The sequence below is a fragment of the Bos indicus x Bos taurus genome, chromosome 1 (assembly GCF_003369695.1).
Source record: "Bos indicus x Bos taurus breed Angus x Brahman F1 hybrid chromosome 1, Bos_hybrid_MaternalHap_v2.0, whole genome shotgun sequence".
NCBI lineage: Eukaryota > Metazoa > Chordata > Mammalia > Artiodactyla > Bovidae > Bos > Bos indicus x Bos taurus.
The window spans coordinates 143308404-143335135 of record NC_040076.1 but is presented as its reverse complement, the minus strand read 5'-3'; the positions used below and the strand labels follow the sequence as shown (position 1 = coordinate 143335135).

General features: G+C 50.0%; 1 protein-coding gene and 1 long non-coding RNA gene across 3 annotated transcripts in view; one reads left to right on the top strand and one right to left on the bottom strand.

Moving 5' to 3' along the window:
• Positions 1–19080, bottom strand: part of AGPAT3 (1-acylglycerol-3-phosphate O-acyltransferase 3) — an 89043-nt gene extending 69963 nt beyond the window's left edge. The window contains exon 1 of one of the 2 annotated variants that reach the window (XM_027547252.1): positions 18964–19080. The gene's annotated coding sequence lies outside the window, so the exon portion shown is untranslated. Of the gene's footprint in view, positions 1–18508; positions 18534–18963 lie in introns of those variants that run through there. The other variant, XM_027547261.1, reaches the window with a different exon arrangement.
• A 237-nt stretch (positions 19081–19317) lies between these two features.
• Positions 19318–23974, top strand: LOC113895738. Its single transcript, XR_003511920.1, has 2 exons — positions 19318–19543; positions 23777–23974. It is a non-coding gene; the product is annotated as an uncharacterized LOC113895738 (long non-coding RNA).
• The last annotated feature ends 2758 nt before the right edge of the window (positions 23975–26732 follow it).

Here is a 26732-nt window from a genome sequence, read left to right as displayed (position 1 = left end):
TGATGCTGTGAAAGTGCTGCACTCAATATGCCAGCAAATTTGGAAAACTCAGCAGTGGCCATAGGACTGGAAACGGTCAGTTTTCATTCCAATCCCAAAGAAAGGCAATGCCAAAGAACACTCAAACTACTGCACAATTGCACTCATCTCACACGCTAGTAAAGTAATGCTCAAAATTCTCCAAGCCAGGCTTCAGCAATACGTGAACCATGAATTTCCTGATGTTCAAGCTGGTTTTAGAAAAGGCAGAGGAACCAGAGATCAAATTGCCAACATCCGCTGGATCATGGAAAAAGCAAGAGAGTTCCAGAAAAACATCTATTTCTGCTTTATTGACTATGCCAAAGCCTTTGACTGTGTGGATCACAATAAACTGTGGGAAATTCTGAAAGAGATGGGAATACCAGACCACCTGACCTGCCTCTTAGAAATGTGTATTCAGGTCAGGAAGCAACAGTTAGAACTGGACATGGAACAACAGACTGGTTCCAAATAGGAAAAGGAGTACGTCAAGGATGTATATTGTCACCCTGCTTATTTAACTTCTATGCAGAGTACATCATGAGAAACGCTGGACTGGAAGAAACACAAGCTGGAATCAAGATTGCCTCAGACAAATATCAATAACCTCAGATATGCAGATGACACCACCCTTATGGCAGAAAGTGAAGAGGAACTCAAAAGCCTCTTATTGAAAGTGAAAGTGGAGAGTGAAAAAGTTGGCTTAAAGCTCAACATTCAGAAAACGAAGATCATGGCATCTGGTCCCATCACTTCATGGGAAATAGATGGGGAAACATGGAAACAGTGACAGACTTTATTTTTCTGGGCTCCAAAATCACTGCAGATGGTGACTGCAGCCATGAAATTAAAAGACACTTTCTCCTTGGAAGGAAAGTTATGACCAACCTAGATAGGATATTCAAAAGCAGAGACATTACTTTGCCAACAAAGGTCCGTCTAGTCAAGGCTATGGTTTTTCCTGTGGTCATGTATGGATGTGAGAGTTGGACTGTGAAGAAGGCTGAGCGCCGAAGAATTGATGCTTTTGAACTGTGGTGTTGGAGAAGACTCTTGAGAGTCCCTTGGACTGCAAGGAGATCCAACCAGTCCATTCTGAAGGAGATCAGCCCTGGGATTTCTTTGGAAGGAATGATGCTAAAGCTGAAACTCCAGTGCTTTGGCCATCTTATGGGAAGAGTTGACTCACTGGAAAAGACTCTGATGCTGGGAGGGATTGGGGGCAGGAGGAGAAGGGGATGACAGAGGATGAGACGGCTGGATGGCATCACTGACTCGATGGACGTGAGTCTCAGTGAACTCTGGGAGTTGGTGTTGGACAGGGAGGCCTGGCGTGCTGTGATTCATGGGGTCGCAGAGAGTCGGACATGACTGAGCGAGCGACTGATCTGATCTGATAACTTGTTCATTCTGCTGTACAGCAGAAACTAATACAACATTGTAAAGCAACTGTACTCCAACAAAAATTAATTTTAAAAAAGTTATTAATTAAAAAATCAATTAAGATACTATATTAGACAAATCTGTTGAATCAAATAGTAGCAAAACATGTCATTTTGCAACTTTAGGCTGCAGCTAAAAGTTCTTAAAGGGATCAAAGGTTATACTTTAGGGGAGAAATTTTCAGAAGGCTGAAAACAGATGACATAAAACATGTTAGAAAAACAAAGTAAATTAAGAGGAAGGCAGGAAATAACTTAGAAAGCAGAAATTAATGAAATGAAAAGCATGCAAAAACCCACAAAAGTGGGTCTTTGAAAGGATGAGTAAAATTGGCTGTGTTTTGGCAAGAGAATCAGGACACAGTGACAGCCTGTGTGGACAGCGTCAGGACGGAGAGGCGGGCGCAAGCAGACGCTGCGGGATCTTTCCAGAGGGAATCGGGAGCCGATTCTGAGCAGCTCCGGATGTGCAAACACAGCTAATGGGACAGATTCATAGGAATAACAGCTGACCACCAAATCCTGAAGGAGCTACAGAAAACCGAAAGTGCAGCATAACCTTAAACCCCTGAAGCATTAGTCACAAGCCACCCCAGGAACCCTGGACACCAGGGCCCCTGCCTGTGCCCTCACCTCGGGGGACTGCCACCCTCGCAGATGCCCAGCACCCGCGGGCAGGCCTGGTTGGAGCCTTCTCAAACTGGCTTGTGTGAGAAACTGGCAGCCACAAGTGGAGAAGACATTTAACTGAAAGCGTTTACTCGAGAACCAAGTGTGAACTCAGAGAGGCAACCTGAGCGCACTGGAGACAGAGCGGGCTGTGCGTGAGCGTGGTGTCCAGACACTGGAAGCTCCTGCCTGGGTCTGAGCCCCACCCCATGGGGCCCCTCTGCAGGGGTGCCGGGGGACACTGTCCAGACCCCAGTCCTGCTTCCACGCCCAGAACCGGGTCAGGACAAATCCTTGATCTGAAGACCAGAGCTCCCATTCCAACAAGGTCTCTGGGGCTGAAGGTTATGTTTGTGAAGGCATCACAGAGCATCATTGTTAGCCAATTGTTAAGGGGCACAGGGGAGCTAGGGGAGGGACATAAGAGTCAAAATGTACAATAAGCAGCTGCTGCCGATCCAAGCCAGGCCAGCACTCAAGGTCAGCCCTGGATGACCCAGAGCTCAGCCCAGGCACAGGTATGTGTGTGTCACACACACACACACACACACAAAGAGCAATAAATGAAACTGCTGAGACAGGGAGATAATCCCTTCTGAGCCCACTAGAGTCCCTGAGAACAAAGCAGGACAGGCCCAGTTCACCCAAAACCAGAAACTGAACCCATGGCATAGATAGCTCAGTTGGTAAAGAATCCGCCTGCAATGCAGGAAACCCCGGTTTGATTCCGGGTCGGGAAGATCCACCAGGGAAGGGATAGGCTACCCACTCCAGTATTCTTGGGCTTCCCTTGTGGCTCAGAGACTGAACTCACGGCATAAACAGTTGGGGTCCCTGCAGAGCCCCCGCGTGGTCTCCCCAAGACTCACAAACACAGCTTCATGCCCTGAGGAGCAGCCTCGGAGCCACACAAGGATGGATGGGCTAGGCGCACTGCCCGCACTGGGTGCACAGCCGGCAGTTGCCTCCCTGGGGCAGGCCGCCAGCACTTCTGATGCCCTCGGGGGTGCTTTAGAGGAAAACAAAGCTCCTTGTGATGTGCTGAGCCATGAAAAGATCCAGCACCAGGGTGAGGGGGGTTGTCAAGCTGGCACGGAAGCCAGCACTTCTGAGATGGACAGACCAGCACCCGGGCTGCCCACAGCCTGGTGGGCAGCGGCCTCTCCCATGTTCCAGAAAAGGGCCGAACACAGCAGGATGTGGCTTCTGCAGAAACAGGACCCACCAGCCTCTTGCTTGGCATCTGAGGGGCAGAGGGGAGAAGCATCGGGTGAGAGATGGTTGGGACCCTTGTCAGCCACCCAAGGACGCGTGCGCTGCTTTGGGGATGAGCTGGCATGGGTCTCAGCTGTGTCCATCTCTGTACCCCCTGCACGGCTCATGGCCCTGGGTCTCCTGTCCACATGCTGTCATCCCTGGCAGCCCCGCCAGGACTCACCATCACCCCTCATGAGGCATCGCTGCTCTGATACACACGTGGTGCCTCACGTGTGACACCACCTTACAAACCGTCTTCACACGTGATATTTTCTAACCCTCATGAGCCCCTGGGGAGCAATGAGGAGCAGAGGGCCACCCCTAAGAAGTGTGAAGTCACCAGCTGGGGCCACTTAGGCCTGTGGCCCATCCCACGCCTCCACGGGGAAAATCAGTCTACCTGCCGCCAATCTGCATTGTGTGTGCGCGTGTTTGTGTGTTAGCTGCTCAGTCATGTCCAACTCTTTGCGACCCCATGAACTGTTCCCTCCAGGCTCCTCTGCCCATGGGATTCTCCAGGCAAGAATACTGGAGTAGGTTGCTATTCCCTTCTCCAGGGGATCTTCCTGACCCAGGGACTGAGCCTGGGTCTCCTGCAGTGCAGGCAGATTCTTCACCGTCTGAGCCCCCAGGGAAGCCCCGACTCGCGCTGCGGAAGCACAGGGGACAGTGTGGGTTGCAATGCTACCGAGGTTCATCGTAGAGCAGGGACAAAGCCTCTGCTTGCTGGATTTCAAAACCAGAAATAAAGCAGAAACATAAGACTACCAGGCACCCAGAATGGTGTTATTCTCTCCATCATCACTGGTGGGTGTGGAGACAGGTGTGGTCTCTTCACGGTAAGTCTGCTATGTGGGTCTGCAGTGTTGGGACGGGCAGGATGCGCTCAGCGAGCCACCCAGGGGAGCATGGTGCCCACAGGACTCACCACAGGGAACGGAAAAAGCTCCAGGGCTGGCTGCTGACCTCACTGTCCACACCACAGGGCCAAGTGCAGCCCTGTGGTCTCTACCCAGGGACGGGGCAGGCAGATGGTGAAGGTCAGCAGTGGGACGCGAAGTGAGGAAAGCAGCCCATAAAGACAGCCTGCATGATGTGGTGTGTGTGCTTGTGTATGTGCGTGTGTGTGTGTGTGCACACGTGTGAGCCTCTGAGTGCATGTGTGTGCATCCTAGCTGGGTCTCGGGCTGGGGAAGGTGTCCTGGCACACTGACAGCTGGAGGATGAGCAAGAACCCACCAGGCAAAGGTCCAGGGCGCAGCCTCGGGGGAGAAGCCGAGCCCGGGTGTTGAGGGGACAGTGAGGACCAAGCAGAGGGGATGGCATCCTCTGAGCGTCACCACCATCAGCAGCGGCTAGAGCGGGCAAGGACGGGAACAGAACTGGGCTCACTGAGACAGAACCTCAATGGCCACAGGGAAGGGATCTGACGGGAGGGGGACTGGAGGCGGTCTTGGATGAGGCAGGGGGCAATGAGAAACATGGAGGAGGGGGTCGTGGGTGGGGCAGGGCCTGGCCTGGACACGTCACCCCAAGAGGCATGTTCACGGGTAAGGGAGAAACGGACAGGAGAGGACTGCTCAGGTCGGGGTGCCTGGTCCGGGGACGCACCAGCAGGGGACCCTGTGGGCCCAGGGTTTAGGAAGCAGAGCTGAGAGGACAGTGAGCTGGGGTCACGGCCTCACAGGTAATTAAAACACAAGGGGATCTTGGAGGCCCACAGTGGACATGAACGCGGGCAGACCCCGCCCCACCAGACAACAACATTCCAAGTGCCTGACGGTCTTTCCATTCATGTTTAATTTCTATTAATAGCTTTGAAATCTGACATGTAACATGTACTAACCCCCTTTAAAAGATCATGCTCTTTCACCTTTACTGGTATATGCCAGCACTGCAAGACGTATGGCAGTTTTCAGCTACCAATAACGTCTGGATGGTCTGCCTGTTCTAAAACCACAGACACCACCTCCATCACATGGACAACAGAGAAGTCAATGGGAAGTTAAGTTCATTGAGGACAAAATCAGAGTCACGTTTTGCAACTGTGTCCCAAACTGAATAAAGTGCTTAATGGAGATGTGTAGGGAGCGAGGGCCTCCGACGTTCCGCATCCTGGACACTGCTCTTGTCCCTGGCGAGGCAGTCCTAGGCCAGGACAAAACCCCCCAGGTTAGCTGAGTCCCTCAGGGCTACTCACACCATAGCATTCCTTAACTCCCACAATTGCTTTCTTCACCAGGATTTGTGTAGGTTTACCCTGGCAATCTCTTCAAGCTCTGAGTTCTGTTTAGGGGATCAAGTTTGTCAATGGCACCTTCAGAAGTCCCCTCTTATGAGTCCAGGAAATAAATCTATAATGGTTTATTTCTAGATCAGCCCCACTCCTGGGCTCCTGGGAGAAGCACAGCCCCTCCAGGGAGACAAAGTCTCCTGAACACAAGATCACAGCCCAGGGTACAAAGCACATGAGAACTGGGCTTCAGGGCGTGAGAGGCAGCATAGCAAAATGCTCAAGAAATTTAGACTTTGGTATTATTTTGTGTGTTTTTATTATGTTGGCATTATTCTTTGCAGTATATAAAATAAGTAGGGCTTCCCAGGTGGCACTAGTCAAAAAGAATCTGCCTGCAATGCAGGAGACCTGGGTTTGATCCCTGGGTCAGGAAGATTCCCTGAAGGAGGAAATGGCAACCCACTCCAGTATTCCTGCCTGGGAAATCCCATGGACGGAAGAGCCTGGTGGGCCCACGAAGAGTTGCATGAAACTGAGCACACATATAAAATAAGTATGCTTAGAGATAAGAGAAGAACTTGGAACACATGCAAAGAAAAGAGCACCAAGCAAGAGAAGAGGCAGGTTTGGAGAGAACTACCGAGGACATTTAAGAACGAGAAACAGGGACTTCCCTGGTGGTCCAGTGGGTAAGACCGAAAAGACCCTGATGCTGGGAGGGGTTGGGGGCAGGAGGAGGAGGGGACGACAGAGAATGAGATGGCTGGATGGCATCACTGACTCAATGGACGTGAGTTTGAGTGAACTCCGGGAATTGTTGATGGACACGGAGGCCTCGAGTGCTGCGATTCATGGGGTCGCAAAGAGTCAGACACGACTGAGCTACTGAACTGAACTGAACTGAACTGAACTCCTGATGCAGGGGGCCTGGATTCGATCCCTGGTCGGGGAACTAGATCCCACTTGCTGCAACTAAAGATCCCACATGCCGCAGCTAAGACCCAGTGCAACCAAATAAATCAATGAATAAAGATAAAATATTTTTTTTAAAGGAATGAAAATTAGGATCACTGAAATGAAGAGTTTAATGTGCAGGTTAAGTAGCAGATAAGACAGAGATGAAGATACAGCTGGAAAACGAGAGCGGAAAGTGGAGGAATTCACCGAGAACATGGTGATAAAAAAAAAGACTAAAAGACAAACATGAGCAAGAGTATGAGACTTGGAAAATGGTGTGACAAAGTCAGGCATAAGGTAAATTGAAGCAAAAGTCAACAGAAGAATGGCTGAAATTTTTCCAGAATTCCCGAGAGACACAAAACTTTATCCTCAGGAAGCACACTGACTCCAAAGCAGGATAAATAAGAAGAAACCCACTCTAGAGATGCCACCATGAAAACAGAGAACGCTGGATGTAAAAGGGACCACAAACACAGTGGAGAGGGAACATCGCTCACGCAGGAAGGGCAGAGGGACCAGCAGATGGCCCCTGGAGACAGTACGCGGTGACATGACCGTCCACGTCTGTGCCTCTGCCCACAAGCCTTCTGAGCTGAAATCAATAATAAATGTATAAGCTAAAATCCCCATGCACTTAGAAAATAAAAGTACCTTCCATATCATTCATGGGTCACAGAAGAGTAAACAGATATTTAAATGCTCAAAAAAGAAGAGGGTGGCAGAGGATGAGATGGTTGATAGCATTACTGATTCAATGGACATGAACTTGGGCAAACTCCAGGACATAGTGAGGAACAGGGAGGCCTTACATGCTGCAGTCCATGGGGTCACAAAGAGTCAGACATAATTTAGCAACTGGACAACAAAAATGCTCAAAATCTGAACAATAATACTAAAGTGAAGATGCTCAGTTGTGGCCGACTCTTTGCGACCCCATGGACTGTAGCCAACTAGGCTCCTCTGTCCGTGGAATTTTCCAGGCAAGAGTACTGGAGTGGGTTGCCATTTCCTTCCAGGGGATCTTCCAGACCCAGGGATCAAACCCAGGCCTTCTGCATTGCAGGCAGATGCTTTACCATCTGAGCCACCAGGGAAGCCAAACAATGATACTGCTACACTCCAAAATATACCAGACACAGGACTATAGAACCAGGAAGAAACGTTTAACTTTAAATTCTTACGAAAGAAATAAAGCTTGAAAATTAAGAAACTATGCTTACAAAAATAACAAGGAAGTTAAGCTTTCAACTCAATAACCTGTAAAGAGATCACCAGGAAAAAAACCCAGAAAGAGTAGAAATAAATGATGACAATGGGAGGATAAATTAACGACAGGAGAACCAAAAACGTGATGGACGTGCGAGTTGGCTGAGAGTCGGCTCTTGTGAGCAGCAAGGAAACAGATAAACCTCTGCTGAGATAAATTGAGAAAAAAGAAAAACAAAAACAATTCTAGGAATGAAAGGTGGAGCTTAATGTCAGATACCATGGAGATTAAAAAATTAAGAAAATATTAAGACCTTTTTACCAAGAAATTGACAATGTTATTGATGTGGGCCCTAGGGTAGAGAGGTCTAAGATGGCTCCAAGGTTCACACCTTTAAGTGTGGGCTGGACCTAGTGACTGGCTTTCAAGAAAAGTAGTGGAAGGTGGCCTCCAAGATGGGGTTTACAGCACTGAGTCTTCGACTAGCTGGCTCACACTCTCTCCCCGTCTTGCTCTGATGGACAAACTGCCAGGATGGACAGAACAACTGGCAAAGACCTGAATTCTGTTGACAGCGTGAATGTACCCGAAGAAGGACCCTTGCCCTGTCTCGCCTTTAGATAAGACTGCAGCCTCTGTGACACCCGGTCACAGCCCATGAGAGACCTGGGCCTGAGAAGTCAGCTACACTGAGCCTGGATTCCTGGACCACAGAAACGGTGAGATGGAAAGTGTTGTTGAGAGCCAGGAAGTGTTGGGGTCACTTGTTACATAGCAACAATGCAGGTCACTCCTTAGAAAAATAACACCAAATCTTATTTTCAAAAGACTAGAAAAGCTGAACAGATCAGTAGCTAGTAAAAGAATCAATCAAAATGTAAAAATCTGTCCATACAAAAGCCAGGCCCAGGACAAGAAACACATCACCTCAATCTCACATGGGAGGGAATACCACCCACTTGGATGATGAGATGAGTGTAACCTGGCCCCAAACCCATTGGGACAGTGCAAGAGAGGACAGTTACAAGCCATGCACACTTCTAAACAAAGGTGCAACAAATTCTAAACAAAATCTCAACACACCAAGTACGGTAACACAGTAAAATACGTCATGGTTGAGATGGGGTATTTCCTGAAAAGCAGGAAAATCTACTCGTGTTCTTTTACCATATTAACTGATAAAAGGAGAAAATTTTATACGATCAGCTCAACACACACGGAAAAAGTCTTTGATAAAGCAACATCTTCAGTCAAATATTCACGACATCTATCTGGAGAAAACCATAATTTAAAAAGATACAAGCCCCTCAGTGTTCACAGCAGCACTGTCCACAACAGCCAGGACATGGGAGCAACCTAAATATTCATCAACAGAGGAACAGATAAAGAAGATGTGGTACATGTAAACAGTGGAGCAGTACTCAGCCATAAAAAGAAGGAAATAAGGCCATTTGCAGCCACATGGATGGACCTAGAGACTGTCATACTTAGTGAAGTTAGTCAGAGAGAGACAAATACTATGGGATATCGCCTGCATGTGGAATCTTAAAAAATGGTACAAACGAACTTATTTACAAAACAGAAATAGAGTTACAGATGTAGAAAACATATGGTTACCAGGGGGGAAAGGGATAAATTGGAAGATTAGAATTTACATATATGAACTATTACATATGTTAATAAAATAGATAACTAATAATACCTACTATATAGCACAGGGAACTCCACTCAGTGTTCTGTAATGCCCTATTGGGAAAAGACTTTTAAAGTGTGGGACTGTGTGCATGCATAACTGATTCACTCCACACCCGAAACTAACACAGCACTGTGAATTCACTGCGCTCCAAAGGAAATTTTAAGAAGCAAGCAAGGGAAAAAGGTATATATGGTTCCTGTATTTCAGAAAGAAGTCAAATATTTGTATAAACATGACAACTCTTTTAACTGGAAAGGGGGGAGTCTACAGAAAAATAAGCATTCTCACAAAAGCATTTTATTTTTTGTGACTTGTTTTAAATGGGTAAGGTAATCTGAGGAGATACAGTAATACATTGTAACTCCTCCCAGCTACACTATCCCACCCTTGTAAGAAGTAACCACTTACCCCTTGAGTCTCTTCCCAGTATGTCCTCATTCCAACACTAGGAAGGGGTTCTTACCACCCCCCCCATTCCATATGACTTGCCCTAAACCCCGCCCTCTCCCCAGCAGTGCCTCGGGACACAGCACACAAGCTGCTGTGGCCATCCTGCCCATGTGGGACCACACACCAAGTGCGCCTAGATGTGGAAGCCGCTCTGCAGACATGGCCGTGCTTCTGTAACACCCCGCAGCTCACACTCACATTAGCGCACCTTGGCTCACATCTGCGCCCACACGTGGCCCAGGCACTCTCTTTACATTCTGACCACCCCAGTGGAGAAGGCCGTCATCTCACCACGCTGTTATTTTTGCATCTCCCTGATAACCAGTGAAGGTGAGTCTTGAATCTCTTCACCTCTTTATTTCCTTCCATCTGCTAGCTCCTTTGTTCCCAGGAGGAGCAACAGGAAGATTCGGAACTAAGCAGCCTCCATATTTGTACCAACACCAAACGGGAAAACTGAACAGATTCCCTGAAAACCAGGAATAATGACCAAAGCGCCGCATCACATTTGCCTGCAGTACAGTCCTGACGCCCTGGCCCAGGCAGCAAAACAGGACGGGACAATGCTAAAGGTGTAAGGAAGAAACAAGCACTTTCTGTCCATGCAGCAAATCCCCCAACGCTGCAAAGAATTTATAAGAAAAAGAGATTGGCAAGGTGCCCGGATAGCAATCAATATCCAAAATCAACTCCCTTTCTGCTCAACACCAACAAGAGTTAGAATTTTTTTAAGTAAAAAAATAAATAAAATGTGAAAACACCACTTATAAAAGTAACAAAAATAAGGACACTTGGGAATACATTTAACCACAAAGTATAAGATAGTGTGCAGAATAGTATGTAGAGAGCCCTAGTAAAAGCCATGTAAGAAGACTGACAGTAATGGAAACACATCACCTCTACGGCAGGAAGACGTCATACCATAGAGATGAAATCCACCCCCCAGATGATCTACAGAACTGGTGCAGTTTTGATCTAAATCCTTGACAAAGTTTTTCAGGAAACTTGACACACTACTTTTAACACATACACAGGAAAACAAAGAGCAAGATCAGCCAGGTGCTCTAGAGACCCCGGGTGGCAGGGGTAGTGGGGTGCATGCCCAGAGAGCAAGAGGGTCAGGTTGAGGGGCCACCCATGCACACACATCGACCAGAGCGGCAGAGAACCCAGTGGAGGGACCTGGACACGTGACTGCAGTGGCCGCACAGGTCAGCAGGGAAAGAGGGCCACCCGGCGGAGGCTGGAATCAGGACAACTGTACTCTGCATGGGGACAGAGCCCCTACCTGTCACCACCCAGAAGCCACTCCCGAGGGATGGAGGGCTTCAGCGTGGAAAGCAAACAGTCCAACTTCTATAAGAAAACACAGGAGAACACACAAGTGACCCCAGGACTTCTCAACTGCATTTGAAAAGCTGAAAAGGTGGATAAACTCTACATTACATCAAGAATTTCTATTCATCAAAAAAAAGTAAAAAGACCAGACCCAGCTAAGCAAGACGCCGGAAGCACACATTAGGACAAGATTATTATCCTCAATGCACAAGGAAATACCTCATACAGAACCGTATGCAAGGAATACATAAGGAAAACCTATCGCCCAACAGGAAAACGGGTGAAGGAATTCACAGAGGAGGAAAGGCATCTAGCAGCAAGTGCAGGGGGAGGCTCAGCTCCATCTGCCAGGAAACAAATCCAGGCCACCACCAGTCACATTCTGAATCCGACCTATTGGCAAAACTTTCAAAAAATATTTATTTGGCACACGGGATCTTTAGTCGGGGCATGCAGGATCTAGTTCCCTGACGAGGGATGGAAACAGGTTCCCTCCATTGCTCGAGCCATCCTAGCCGCTGGACCACCAGGGAAGTCCCTCCACTTGCAAAACTGAATGACTACACTGGGTGCTGAAGAACAGGTGGGTCCACTGAACACCCTGTGGGTGGCTGTGCAATTGGAGTCTCTCCTGCTGCTGCTGCTGCTGCTGCTGCTGCGTCACTTCAGTCGTGTCCGACTCTGTGCGACCTCATGGACGGCAGCCCATGAGGCTCCCCCGTCCCTGGGATTCTCCAGGCAAGAACACTGGAGTGGGTTGCCATTTCCTTCTCCAGTGCATGAAAGTGAAAAGTGAAAGGGAAGTCGCTGAGTCTTGTCCGACTCTTAGCGACTCCATGGACTGCGGCCCACCAGGCTCCTCCGTCCATGGGATTTTCCAGGCAAGAGTACTGGAGTGGGGTGCCATTGCCTTCTCCATGGAGTCTCTCCTATCTCTCTGCAAACAGCCCAGTGTAGGCATCACTGCCCGGACTTCCCCACCCAGCAGTACCCTTCAGAGAATGCTAGAGGGCTGCATGGCTCCACATGTGTAACCAAGACGTGTGGACACAGAACATTCTATCAAAGTATAGAGCAAGATTATACTTGGGGGATCATAGCTCAGTTGGTAAAGAATCCGCCTGCAAAGCAGGAGACCTGGGTTGGGAAGATGTGCTGGAGAAGGGATAGGCTACCCACTCCAGTATTCTTGGGTTGGGAAGATGTGCTGGAGAAGGGATAGGCTACCCACTCCAGTATTCTTGGGTTGGGAAGATGTGCTGGAGAAGGGATAGGCTACCCACTCCAGTATTCTTGGGCTGCCCTTGTGGCTCAGCTGGTAAAGAATCCGCCTGCAATGTGGGAGACCTGGGTTCGATTCCTAGCTTGGAAAGATCCCCTGGAGAAGGCAAAGGCTACCCACTCCAGGATTCTGGCCTGGAGAATTCCATGGACTGTATAGTCCATGGGGTTGCAAAGAGTCGGACACAACTGAGCGACTTTCACTTTCAACACTTACATAGAGCAAGATGAGGAGTGCCTTCCACTAAATGCATTTGGTATCAGTAAACATTACGTTTTGCAGACTTCATCTTTACATGGACCTTGGGAGGGCCTCCTACAGGCACCCAGAGACACACAGAGCTCCTTTGTTTCCTGACACCTCTCTGGGTACCAGCTTCTCCTTCCCTCCACCCATTCTCACGGACCCCAACCCTGTTTCCAGCAGCCATGCTTGAGAAGGAAAGACAGTTCATCTGGACATGAGATCCTGGGGTTTTGTTATTCATCTTTTTGTTTGTTTGCTTCTCTTGCATGCATTTTGTCCTCATTTAATTGGCTCACTGACTTTATTTTGAAAATTACACAAATATTTTAGACAAGAGGTTGTAAAAATAGTGGCCCACAGTCTAAATTCATGCAGGAACATTTTCCATTTGCCTGCACAGCTTGTTAAAAATAAATAATTGTATATAAAGATCTAGGTTTCTGGCTGGTTTCAGCAGCCAAAGAGCTAGCGACTTGGGTACCATAGCTGCATGGCATGTCTGCTGGGGGTCCATGGCTGAGGGTCAGAGGCTAGGGGCCACTGGCTGGAGGTCAGTGGGGTCAGTGGCTGGGGGTCAGGCAAGACACATCTGAGAGAAGAAGCGTACAGTCATCATTCATGTTTGCTTGGCCACCCTGGCCTAGCACTTGTCCCATCTGTGTTTAGAATTTTCACATATAGCTTTTTTACCAAAATAGAAACATTTATATCTGATAACAGGCTTCCCTGGTGGCTCAGATGGTGAAGAATCGGCCTGCAATACAGGAGACTTGGGTTCAATCCCTGGGTTGGGAAGATGCCCTGAAGGAGGGCATGGCAACCCACTCCAGTATTCTTACCTGGAGATTCCCCATGGACAGAGGAGCCTGGAGGGCTACAGTCCACAGGGTTGCAAAGAGTCAGACACGACTGAGCAACTAAGCACAGCACATACCCAATAACTCATTAAAATTTAAAGAAGAGAAATGCCAGGTACAGAGCACTTGGGGCTCCAGGAAAACCCCCCGCTGCCTTGGAGCTTGGAACCACAGGCCACAGATGCACCTTCTACCAAATGTTCTAGAACTTGAGTAACAGTAGTAAGTGCCCACTGTAGGAAACTGAACACACTGCCCCGTGCTGACATGTGTGCTCTGGCCTTTGTCATCTATCTGCAAGCGTCTGCTTCCTCTCATCGCTGGACACTCTCGTTTTGTACCAGTTCACCACAGCAGTCATGGATGGATGTGAGAGCTGGACCAGAAAGAAGGCTGAGCACTGAAGAATTGATGCTTTTGAACTGTGGTGCTGGAGAAGACTCTTGAGAGTCCCTTGGACTGCAAGGAGATCAAGCCAGATCAAACTAAAGGAATTCATTCCTGAATATTCATTAGAAGGACTGATGCTGAAGCTGAAGGCTCCAATACTTTGGCCACCTCATTCCAAGAGCCAACTCATTGGAAAAGACCCTGATGCTGGGAAAGATCGAAGGCAGGAGGAGAAAGGGATGACAGAGGGTGAGATGGTTGAATGGCATTACTGACTCAATAGACATAAGTTTGGGCAAACTCCTAGAGACGGTGTAGGATGGGGGGCCTGGTGTGCTGCAGTTCATGGGGTCATAAAGAGTTGGACACAATTTAGCTGCTGAACAACATCAACACTACTTATAGTAAAGGAGCCAAAATAAAAGCTCAAGGGAACCCAACAGACTGCAGGGCTTTTCCTAAAACTAAACCAAAACTTTGCCCAGGCCAAGGGATCATTTTTACTGTCCTTCTACTTCTGTGGAGTCCAAGTCACTAAACTTTGTCTCTGAGGCTGCGACGGCACTTTGACACACAGAAGGCCCTCAAAAGAGAAGCTGCTTCCCGGGGTACAGAGGAGGGGTGCCTGCCACTCCTGGCTGCAAGACGCAGGGTGGAGCTGAGGACCCCAGGCTGACCTTCTCAGAGCTGCGACTGAGGCCCGTCCTCCCAGTCCTCTGCCCCGTCTCCCACCCCACCCCACACAGGCCAGGCGCAGGATCACCCCTCCTCCCCTCCCTACAGCTTCCACAGCAGCCCCCCACAAACCTCCTGCACTTCCCATCTTGGCATCCTCCTCTCACGGAGCCTGGACAGGTGAAGTCTTCATCCAACAATCTGATTTGTGTTAGTTTGACGAAAATCGCTGCTAGAGAATCATATTTTGCAAGGTATACCATCAATTACTTTCTCTCTGAACCTAAGGATTAGATTACGTGTATCTTCCTAAGAAAAGGTGCATTCATTTTTTTCATTCACTCAACCAATCATTCCAGTTAGTCTGGAATAACAGTCTAATTAGAAACCAAAGTATGAAAAGCATTAACACAATCATTGACACATTCTCCACATTGAGAGTCGATACCCATGGGCTCACAGGCCACTCCCCTACCCCGGGGGTGCACCCATGGGGCTCACAGGCCTCAGGAGAGCAGAACCGGTAAAGGTGTTTCTGCTGCAGCTTTTACTGCTGCTCCCAGTAGAACTCACTACTAACCTTCTGCTGCTGATTTCATTCCCCGCCCACTTTCAGAAAGGAACCGAGGAGCCACATCAATGATGCATGGCCTCCCTGGGCCACCTGGGGACAGGCCTCTCGGCTGCTGGTGGGTGGCTCCCACCATGAGCACCCAGCTTCAGTTTTTAGTCCTGTGTGATGCCAAGTTCTCCTGCCTGGGAGAAGACTTCTGCCTGTCACAGTATCAAAGGACACATTTCTTTCAATTTGCTAACACCAGCATCTACAATGTATCCTATCCATGACCTTCTAGCTGCGCTTGGGAAAAGATGTGGCCAATTAAAGCACAGCCTCCAAGGCCACAGGCCCCAGCCCTGCAGCGAGAACTTGGGCCAACCTTCCCCGTGGATCTGCTCCTCCACCTCCAAAAAGACACATAGGCACTGCCGCCAGATTATCTGTGTTTCAGTTTCTGGCACTTTGGTCGAGACAGACAATCAGGGCATGGTGAATTCTTCTAAATAACTAAATAAGAGTCTGTACGAGGTTGAACCAGTACTGTGTTTGCCTAAAATCCAGCATTTTGAAATGAGCAATTTAGGGCTTCTTAGGTGGCTCAGAGGTGAAGAATCCACCGGCAATGCAAGAGACATGGGTTCAGTCACTGGGTCAGAAAGATCCCCTGGAGAAGGAACTGTCACCCCACTCCAGTATTCCTGCCTGGAAAATCCTATAGACAGAGGAGCCTGGCGGGCTACATACAGTCCATGGGGTCACAAAGAGTCAGCATGACTGAGCAACTAGACAACAACGGCAACAATTTAGGATTACTCTTAATTATTAGGAAGTGGTTTCAGAAACAACAGACCAAGTCCAAGTCATTTCAACTTTACAACATGAAGCAACTTATTTAAAACCTCAAGCATTCCTTGGTTAACCAAAAGTAAAATCTATGAACCTTCCAAGCAATCGTTTTAAGAAATTCAGTCCAACCTTCCTGTAACTGTACATTTATCAATGAGAAGATCGAGTAAATATTCCATGTCACACAGTACAAATCATTAAGAAAGGAATAGATACATGCAGCCAACTGCATCCAGTGCTCTGCTCTATAAATATTAATCAGCCACAACTTGTAACAGTGAGATATTAGAGTTTTTGATGAGGCCCAAGAGAGGAGAGAAAAAGACAGAAGCAGAAGCCACTACTTTTGCCCCAGGTGGACTCTGACGGAGTCAGGGCCTCACTGCTGAGAGCAGGGGTTGGGGTACTAACCTCTGCTGAAGCTGATCTCTGAGTCTGCTCCACTGGTCAGGCCGAAGGCCGGTGGAAGGTGTGTGGTTTGGAGTCAAATGTGATTGGACACGTCAGCAACACCCTCCCCACTCCAGAAAACCCCGTAAATTCAACTCTTCTCAAACACAGTTTCTGGTTTTCATTTTCCTTGTTTATAGGGATTTCAACATTTCCCTCCCATCTCTGATTTGACTAGAGATAAAAGTGTTCACAGATGTTTAGCAGACTGATAGGGCTGACAAGACGGGCGTCCAAGGATCTCAGTTCAGATTCTGGTCATGCTGATCTGTGACCCACCCTTCAGGAGGTAACGGAACCTCTGGCTTTTCCCAGACCACTCTTCTCCAAGGCTGAAGTGCCATTCAGGGGCGTCACGTGTAAAAGCCTGATCCTGCATATCAGGAGCCATGCTAGCAAACAAGGGAAGCAGAAGTAAAAACGGACAGACCAGGGCCTTCCCTGCTGGTCTGGTGGTTAAAATCTGCCTTGCAACACAGGGGACTCTGCTTCGATGGCTGGTCGGGGTGCTAAGATCCCACATGCCATGGAGCAATGTAGTCCATGTGTCACAACTAAGATCCGATGCAGTCGGATCTTATATAAATGAATAAATAGTTTTTAAAAATCACTTTGGTGGATACACTTCTTCTAACTTCCAAAATAAACTTTGTTCAGTTTGCTTCCCTGGCCCTGGCACCCCGACTTATGACAGACACACAGAAAGTCAGCTGGCCCTCCCAGGCAGCACAGAGTCCTTGCCGGAGGTGGCTCCTAGAGCCCACACCCTGGCAACTCAAGTGTCCCCTGGGCTCTTCCTTCACCTCCTGCCACTTTCCCTGCTCCCGCACTTTCTCTGGGCCACACTGCTCAGCCTCAAACCTCTGGACAGAGGTGCCTGGGCAGGGCCCAGCACAGCCAGTCTGCATGTGCATGGAACATGGAGCCACCTGTCCCCCCCAAGGCCGCGAGGGCCAAGGGGCCCTGAGCGCGCTGAATCTCAGTCACACTTGTGTGCATTGTGGATGTCAGCCACATGGTGCGTATGAACCGCAATCACAGGTCCTCTTTTTTTATACAATGTAATCAAGAAGGTCCCCTCAGGGCTGAGAAAAGGATACAGAAGTGAGTTGTAACAGGACAACTCTGAAACTTTGAGGGAGAGGAGAAGTGGAGTCAGGATGGCCTCAAAGGGGAAATAACCCAATTAGAAAAAGTTCAGATTCTCCCTGAGACCCCCAGGAAGCTTTTCAACAGTAGAGGAAGTTGATTACCAGCCTGGGGATGACCACAACCAGCCTGCAGAGCTGTCATTTAGACCCCCGGGGTCCCCTGGCCTCTCCCACAGCACACAGCCGCCACACACCACCCGGGATCTGGGGTCTCCGTGATTCCACCCTTAATATGGGTGTCAGTTCTCATTCTAGTCAGTCACAAGGCCAACAGCCCACCGTCATTTTTCCTTCTCATAAGATCGAATTTCCTATAGAAAGGAACCTAACTGCTCCAGTATTCTCTAAGAGGAGGTTTTATATTGTGCCTAAAAAAAAGTCTGGGGAGCCATTTATAAAATCATTTTCCCTATTTCACCCAACTTCTTTCAAAAGTTGAAAGAAAGGAAGAAAGAAGAGAGAAGAAGGAGAGACAGAGAGGACCTGCCCATTATTTGCAGGCAGCTTCATCTGCTAGTCATCCTCCCTTCCTGAGACCCTGGCAGGGCAGCATCAGGCGTCCCTGGGCCCTCTGGCCGGCCCTGGGGGTGAAGGTGGTTTTCCTCCCAAACGGCTCTTGGATCATTGACCGGCCCCATCACCTGACTGGAACCGTGGAAAAGCACAGTCGGCCTTTGGTCCAAACGCCAAAGTCAAATCGGAACGCTCAGCCCCACCACAGCCTGCGGTCCCACCTGCAGCCCTCCCCTCCCGGCAGAGCAAAAAGTGAAACTAACCCGTGGCCGCAGCGCGCAGGGTCGGGGGCGCGCGCGGGGTCCCCGCTGCCAGCTCCCCGAAACCCGGCGGGGGCGCGTGGCGTCCACCCGGAGCAGAGGGGCCCAAGGAAGTCCGCGGGGCGAGGGGCAGGGGTGTCGTTCCCTAGCCCAGCCCGGCAGCCCGCCCCTCCTAGGGCGCCCCGGCCCCAGCCGCGCGCCCGGCTGCAGCGCCCCAGGCCGGCCGGCGAGGACGGGGCCAGGCTTGGGCCTGGCCGGCCGAGGCCCCGGAGGCTGGGAGGGAACCCACGGCCCGCCGTCCCCAGTCCCGGTCCTCCAGTCCTCCCGCAGGCCCCGCGCCCGGCGGAGCGCAGCCGGCCTGCTGCGCCGCGGGGCCCGGGTGGGGGCGATCTGGGGAGGCAAGGGGGGCCGATCTCGGGCGGCGGGGAGGGGGCCGACCTCGGGGACGCGCCGCTCACCTGCAGCCGCCGCCACCTGCTCCTCGCGCGCGTGGCCCCGGCGTCGCCTCCGCTCCGGGCCGCTCGGTCGCTGCGCTCCGGCCCTGGGCGCGCCCGGCCCTGCGTCGGGCCTCAGCGAGTGCGGCGCCCGCCGCCCCCGGCCCCCATCCCGCCCCGCCCGGCCCGCCGCCCTCCGCCCTCGGCCGCGCCGCCCCGCCACTTCCTGTGCGCGGCGATCCCACAGTTCCGCCGGCGCGCGGGGCGGCGGGGACACGCGGGGAGGGGACATGGGACCTGCGGAGGGGACACAGGGCGGAGACCGGCCAGGGGGCCGCGGGAGTACTCGGGAGAGCGGGGAGGGAATACGAGGGGGGAGGGGAGCGGGGACACGCGGGGGGACACGGGGGGGTAAGCCAAGGGGACAGGGAGGTACCAGGGGACAGCGGGCGGAACACGGGACGCAGAGGGAGACAGGACGACATGGGGTTGGCGGCCTGGCCGGACGCCGGCTGTGAAGGGACGGCCGGGGTCCAGTAACGGACTCGGCTGGAGGACCCGGCGGTCTTGGGGCGGCGGAGCACGTGGATGCGGAACCAGCGAGGTGGGTGGAGGGCGGGGACCCGTGGGGGGCACACAGGGCATGCGTGCAGGGTGGGCCTCGGGTCGGGGGGGGCCTGCACGGTGGGGGCGGGGCACACGGGGTCGGGGAGACAGTACCACGGACCGTGCTGATCGCGTGGACACCCCCTCCCCCAGGGGCCCGGCGAGGGCACGGGGGTGTTACCAAGAATTAAATCCCCCCGCGCCCCTCTCCCCCGTCCAAGGTTACCGCCGTGCGGGGCGGGTCACGGGGGCTGCAGTGGGAAACGTCCTGGGAACCACCGTTCCCATTGGATTCAGACCCAAGTGGAGCCCCTTTGACTTATTTACAGTTGGCTCCCGGCTGGCAACCTTGTATCCTTGTATCGGCTTTTGACAATGGAGCAAGCTTCCCCGAATGGGGGTGGGGTTTGCCAGGGGGACCTCAGACCGGCCTTGCTAGCCCAACCCTTCCACTGTGGTCACTGACACTGTCCTCTCCTGAGCAGTTGGACAGGGCTGCCTGCGTCCCCTCAGGCACCTGGCCCAAGGGAGCGGCCAGGCTGCACAGAGGTAGAGGGTCATTACCGCTGTGTCCTCCCCGCTCCATACCTCCGTGTGGCCTGCCCTCTGCTTGAGTCCCCGCGTCCAAGGTGGACCTCCTGAGCTTGGAGGAGCTTCATTTGAAAACTACTTACAATACCAGGTGCTGTTGCTGTCTGCTGTGCCTTATTTTAAGCCTCCTCAAATTATTTCAGAAAACACCAACTAAAATAAAATAAACAGACCTGCACCTGTTCTACTCACAGTCCCTTATCCTTGAAAAAGGAGATATGTTTGCAACGTTCATGCGAATTTAATACCTGTGAAGCCTGGGTCCTTGCACTGCCGCCTGGACACGACAGTTGAAGCTCCACAGGCACCTGAAGGTGTGTGTCCAGGAGCATGTGTGACACAGCATATATTTACAAAAAAATAAAAATAAACCTGAAACAACCAACAAGACACCTCATTTAAAAAAAAAAAAAAACTCTGGAATGTTCATTTAGCAATATTTTTCTTCTAAAACATTCAAATTGTAACTGATTCTATACGTGCTGATAGTACATAATCTCTGAGATTTAGGCAAAATCCAGAGCATTGAGTATCTGACCATCCCTTTTCTGTATCAAAAGCAATGGATGAATATACACACCCAGAAAACTTCTGGAAGGATAAACAGACTGTCGTCGGCTGTGCTGCAGTGAACTAGGTAGTAAAGTTTAAATATATCATACCCACACACTTTATAATTACTTTTTAAAAACTGAATAAAATGTACCTCATCATTTGGACATTTGCGCATATGTGTGCTAAGTTGCTTCAGTCTGGGGCAACCCTATGGACCGTAGCCTGCCAGGCTCTGCTGTTCATGGTATTCTCCAGGCAAGAATACTTGAGTGGGTTGCCACGCCCTCCTCCAGGGGATCTTCCCAACCCAGGGCTCAAAGCCACATCTCTTATGTCCCCTGCATTGGCAGGCAGGTTCTTTACCACTAGGGCCACCTGGGAAGCCCTTAGACATTTAATGCCCCCTTAATAGTTACTCTGAGATTTTAGATCAACTCAAAACACTGTATTTGTCTCAACAGCATAAATTGTCAGCAATCTAATCTATATTCAGTGGGAATCTATGATCACTCAGGCCCCAGCTGAGCAGAAATTTGCCTCTGGAAAAGCTCGGCTGAACACATGAACAGAGCAAACATACAAAAGGAACTTGAAAGTGAGCGGAGCAGACCTGAGCTCCTGCTTGTGTCACCAGGAGATGTGGTCACCACGAGGGTTTACTGAGAGCTGTTATTTCACCTCCTTATCACAACAAGGCCACTGTTATCGTCCCATTTTACAATTACAAAACTGAGGCCCAGCAAAGCTGCACAGCTTTTCCACGGGTACACAGCCAGCAGCAGAGCCAGCAGCCTGGCTCCAGGCCCCAACCCACCCACAGGGATGGAGCTTCTCAAGAGCGCAGTAAGGATGCTATCTTGCTAGGAAAGAAACTCAGGTCCCCAGCCTACTGAATTAAAATGGGGAAAGGATAAGTCTCACCTAGAATATTATTTGGCACAGGTATGTAGCAAGAGGAGGGTGGATTTTCGCCATGAATAAGCCAAAAGAAAGTGGGGGCTGAGCACTGAAAATGGGTATGAGCCAGGCTGTAGGAGAAGGCCTGTCCTGGTCATTATCTGCTCTAATTCTTAGAACGGACTTGCTGGCATACTATGTCACAAAAAAGGAAACTAGAGCCTGAGAGGTGATCCCAAATCAAATGGCAGACAGCTGCTCACCCCAGGCCCAGAAGGGATCTTTCCAGCTCTGAGACAGTCTCATCGGGACCATTCCTGTCAAGACCATCTCAGGAGCTGGGACCAAAGGTGAGGGGCCAGGCAGGTCTGGAGATGGGCGATACCGCCTGACAGGTGTCTCCTAAAGTAGCTGGACAAACCGCCACAGAACTGAGAGCCGAGGTCTGGACTCTTAGTATTCTTTCTCTGTAAAACCAGGAGATCCACACCTGGACTTCCATGATCCCAAGAGTGTGCCAGGAGAGCCACAAGCCCTGGGGCTAATTCAAGCGCTTTTGAAAGTCTGTAAGGCAAAGGACTTCCCTGGTGGTTCAGTGGCTAAGACTCTGAGGTCTCAACGCAGGGGGCCTGGGTTCAATTCCTGGTCGGGGAACTAGATCCCACATGCTGCAACTCAGATCCAGTGCAGCTGAATAAATAAAATTAAACGTAAATATTAAAAAAGAGTGTTTGGGCTTCCCTGGTGGCTCAGTGCTAAAGAATCTGCCTGCCAGTGCAGAAGACACAGGTCCGATCCCTGGTGTAGGAAGATCTCACCTGCCACGGAGCAACTAAGCCCACGTGCCACAACCACTGAACTTGTGCTCTAGAGGCCACGTGCCCCAACTATTGAGCCCACGTGCCATAACTACTGAAACCTGCATGCCCTACAGTGCATACTCTGCAATGAGAAACCACCACAGTGAGTATCCTGAGCGCTGCAACTAAGAGCAGCCCCTGCTCGCTGCAACTAGAGAAACGTCTGAAGCAACGAAGACCCAGCACTGTCAAAAATAAATACATAATTTATTTTTTAAATGAAGAGTGTTGACAAGTGGGGAACGCAAGGCAGAGGGACTCCAGGGAGAAACCTGGCCTGATCAGCCCACAAGTCAAAGTCGAGGTCACAAGAGTGGTGAAGCCAGTGCCCAGCCCAGGACAGACCTCAGGCAAACCTCCAGCATACAGGGAAGCTGGCTGCAGTGGTGAAGCCCCAGGGTTGAATCTGGTCTCACCTTGTACTAGCTACTCAGCCAAGCGGGGCCGACTGGCTGCTGTGTGTGGTCATTCTGTCCTGGGGACTGAGGCGCTTGTCCTGAGGACTTGAGCACAGGACCTGCTGAGCTGCCTGCCATGGACTGTCATGGGCATCCTTGTAGCAAGTCCCACGGGAGAGTCAGTGCACCAGACGGAGGGCAGCTGGGCCAGAGAGTCAGTGGGAGCAGCCGGGGTGCTGGGGCAGGTCTGCCGGTGGCCAGACACCCCAAACAGGCCATCCAAGCCTCAGTCAGCAGCTCTGAGGTCTGAGGCTCCATCCCTCAGACCTCAGGTATTTTCACAGGCATTACAACGGCCCCCAAGCCCCTTGCACCCTAACCCTTCTCTGTGTTCTGCTTGGAGGCCCCACCCGATACGTAGACCTTGCCTGCACATTTTGCCTAGAAGTGCTTCGTACCTGGGGCACCCTCAGGGCCTGCACTCCAGCTCTGCAGACTAATTGGGGGGTGGGGGAGCCATCTGGCTGACACAGAACTTGGCCTGGACTTTACGTGAGCTGGAACACCTGTTTATGGCCTTTCCAACCTGCCTTACACCTGCCTCAATCATTAAAGAAAACAACGCATTACCTAGAAGAAAGAATGTCCACTTTGAAGATGGGGATAAAAGCTGATCCTCATTTGAAGATAAGGTTCCCATTCAGTTGCCAAAGCTGTGCTGACTTGCTCTGTGTATGCTACTGTGTTTCCTTTGAAACCTTGAAGGAGTATATTCCTGGATGAGGGATTGAACTCGTGTCTCCTGCATTGGCAGGCAGATTCTTTACCACTAAGCCATCCCTGTCATGTTTGATGTGTGTTCTCTGTTCTTACAAAATCTAATGCTGCCAAAGACTGTGCTTTTATGTATTTATTTATTTTGGCACACAGGATCTCTTTGTTGCAGCATATGGCATCTAGTTCTCTGACCAGGGATTGAATCCAGGACCCTTGTGTTGGGAGCACAGAATCTTAGCCACTGGACCACATGAAGTCCTGAAGCTATGCTTTCTTCCTCGGTGGAGGTTACACTCCCAGGCTAGAATTCTTGACTTGAATTAAACCCTCTTCCATTCTTATTATAAACTGCTTATTTTTGTGGAGCTATCATTTATTTTTATTATGTTTTAATTTTACTGAACTATATCTGATTTATAATATTATGTTTGTTTCAGGTATACAGCAAAGTAATTCAGATGCACACACACACATAAGAATATCTATATGCTTTTCAAGATTCTTTCCCATTATAGCTTATTACAAGATATTGAGCAGAGTTCACTGTGCTATACAGGAAATCCTGATTGCTTATCCATTTTATATATTTAGTGCATTTGTGTTAATCCCATGCTCCTAATTTATCCCTCCCCCTCTTTTCCCCTTCGGTAATAAGTTCATTTTCCATGCCTGTGAGTCTGTTTCTGTATTGTATACGGATTCATTTGTATTATTTTTAGATTTTACGTAAAAGTGATATCATATATTTGTCTTATTCTGTCTAACTTTGCTTAGTGTGATAATCTCTAGGCCCATCCATGTTGCTGGAAATGACATTACTTCATTCTTTTTTATGGCTGAGTAATATTCCATTGTGTATATACACTACATCTTCTTTATCCATTCATCTGTTGATGGGCACTTAGGTTGCTTCTGTGTCTTGGCTATTGTAAATAGTGCTTCTATGAACATTGGGTTGCATATATCTTTTCGAATTTTCATTTTCTCTGGATATATGCCCAGGAGCGGGATTGCAGGATCAAATGGTGGCTCTGTTTTTAGTTTTTAAGGAACCTCTGTGCTGATCTCCATAGTGGCTGCACAGTTTTCATTCCCACAAACAGCGCGGGAGGGTTGCATTTTCTCACACCCTCTCCAGCATTTGTTGTTTGTAGACATTTTGATGATGGCCGTCCTGACCTGTGTGAGGTGGTACCTCACTGCAGTTTTGATTTGCATTTCTCTAGTAATTAGTGATGTAGATGTGCCTATTGGCCACACAGATTATTGATTTTTTTTTTTTGAGACCAAGACAAAGGGGATGTCCTGTGCACACTCACGTCCTCCTGACCTGCAGCCACGGGCCTCCAGATCCACACAGAGCTGGGGGCTCCTTGTGAAGGTGGGAGCTGCTGCCTTGGGCAGGCTTGTCCACACAGTGGGTGGGCAGGGCCTCTCCAAGGAAGGTCAGTCTGCCCTTCACACCCACCCTTACCCAGATACACAGCCTCAATCAAAAATTCTCATTTTTTTTCTTTGCATCAAATTGTTTTCCAATTTGTTCTCTGAGGTTTTGTTTTGTTTTTTAAAAGTTCACGCTGTTTCTAAAAATTCACCTGTTCAGATTGTGTGTTTCTAACATACACAGGGAAACTAACTCATCTCACAGGCCCAGTATGCCACCTGATTCCTGAGGAGTGAGGGAATGAGCCACTTGAGTAATGTTTTGAGTGGGTTCAAGGAAATGCTTCCAGAAAAAAGCCATCCACTGTCTTAGTATAAGGGGAAGGGAACCTGGAGGGGTTTGGGGGCGTGGAATGCCTTCTGCACAGAGGTTTAGGCACAGAAGTAAGATCATGGCATGATGTGACTGGGAACAAAACAGTCTAAAAACCCAGATATTCAGAATAACCAAAGAATTGTTTTTGGAAATAAGAAGAGAGGCGTGGATAGTGCCCTGAGCCCCAGGAAAGGAGCTGGTCTCTGCAGCACCCAGCGCATTGAGGACAAGCTCAGGGTCGCTTCCTGGAAACGCATGGGAGGAAGTGCCCTTTTGGCTGACTTGCTAACGTCATCGGTCACAACATCTCAGCGAAAAATAAGCGCAGGGACTTCCCTGGGGTCCAGTGGCTAAGACCTCCCCTTCCAACACAGGGGGTGTGGGTTAGATCCCTGAGGAGGAAGTTAAGATCTACATACATCAAGGCCAAAAAACAAAACATAAAACAAAAGCTATATTGTAGCAAATTCAATAAATAATTTGAAGATGGTCCACATCCCCCCCTGGGAACCGAGTAGTTGCACAATCCATCAGTTTATGTTCTTTGGCTCCAGGGATGGGAGGCTTTAGGTGGTGGGGGGCGGGGTGGGGGGCACTGAGTCCTCAGGTGCCCTGACCTGTAAAATGGAGTGGCCTCTGTCAGAACCAGTGGGGAAGGGTGTGGTGGTCCCGGGAGGACCCTGAGTCTGCTGTCACAGGGACGGCTCAGCTGGGGGCCAGGGCCCAGCTCCAGCCACCATCTGGGCCTGGTCTGTGCGAACAGCTGCGAACCTGCTTTGCACTTGGATGGCTGCGCAGCAGGCCCTCTCCGGAGACCTCAAGAGGGGGGTCCATGGGGAAAAGCGTTCTGTTCACTTCACATCTCGCCTGGGTTTGCTAGCGCTGCAGCGACACACCACAGCCTCGGTGGCGCAAACGACAAAAATGTGTCTTCTCGGGATTCCGTAAATGAGAGGCTGGAGGTCAGGTGTGGGCAGGCCAGTTCTTCCCGAGGCCTGTCTCCTTGTCATGTGGATGGCTGTTTCCACCCCATGTCCCCACGTGGTCGTCCCTCCATGCGTGTCTGTGTCTTCCTCTCCTGTCCTCATGGGACCCCTGTCATACTGGATAAGGCCCACCCTCGTGACCTCTTTCTACCCGAATCACCCCTTCAGAGACCCCAGACCGTCACATTCAGCATGTGTTGAAAACATGCCTTCAATGTATGAATTTGGGTGTGACATAGCCCCCTCAAACACTCAGCCCAAAATATAAATGTCCTCTCTTGCTTTATTTTTATTTTCTGCATAAACATGTATCACTTATATAATGCAGAAAGGCATTTAAAAGTAACCCATGTCTTACCCGATC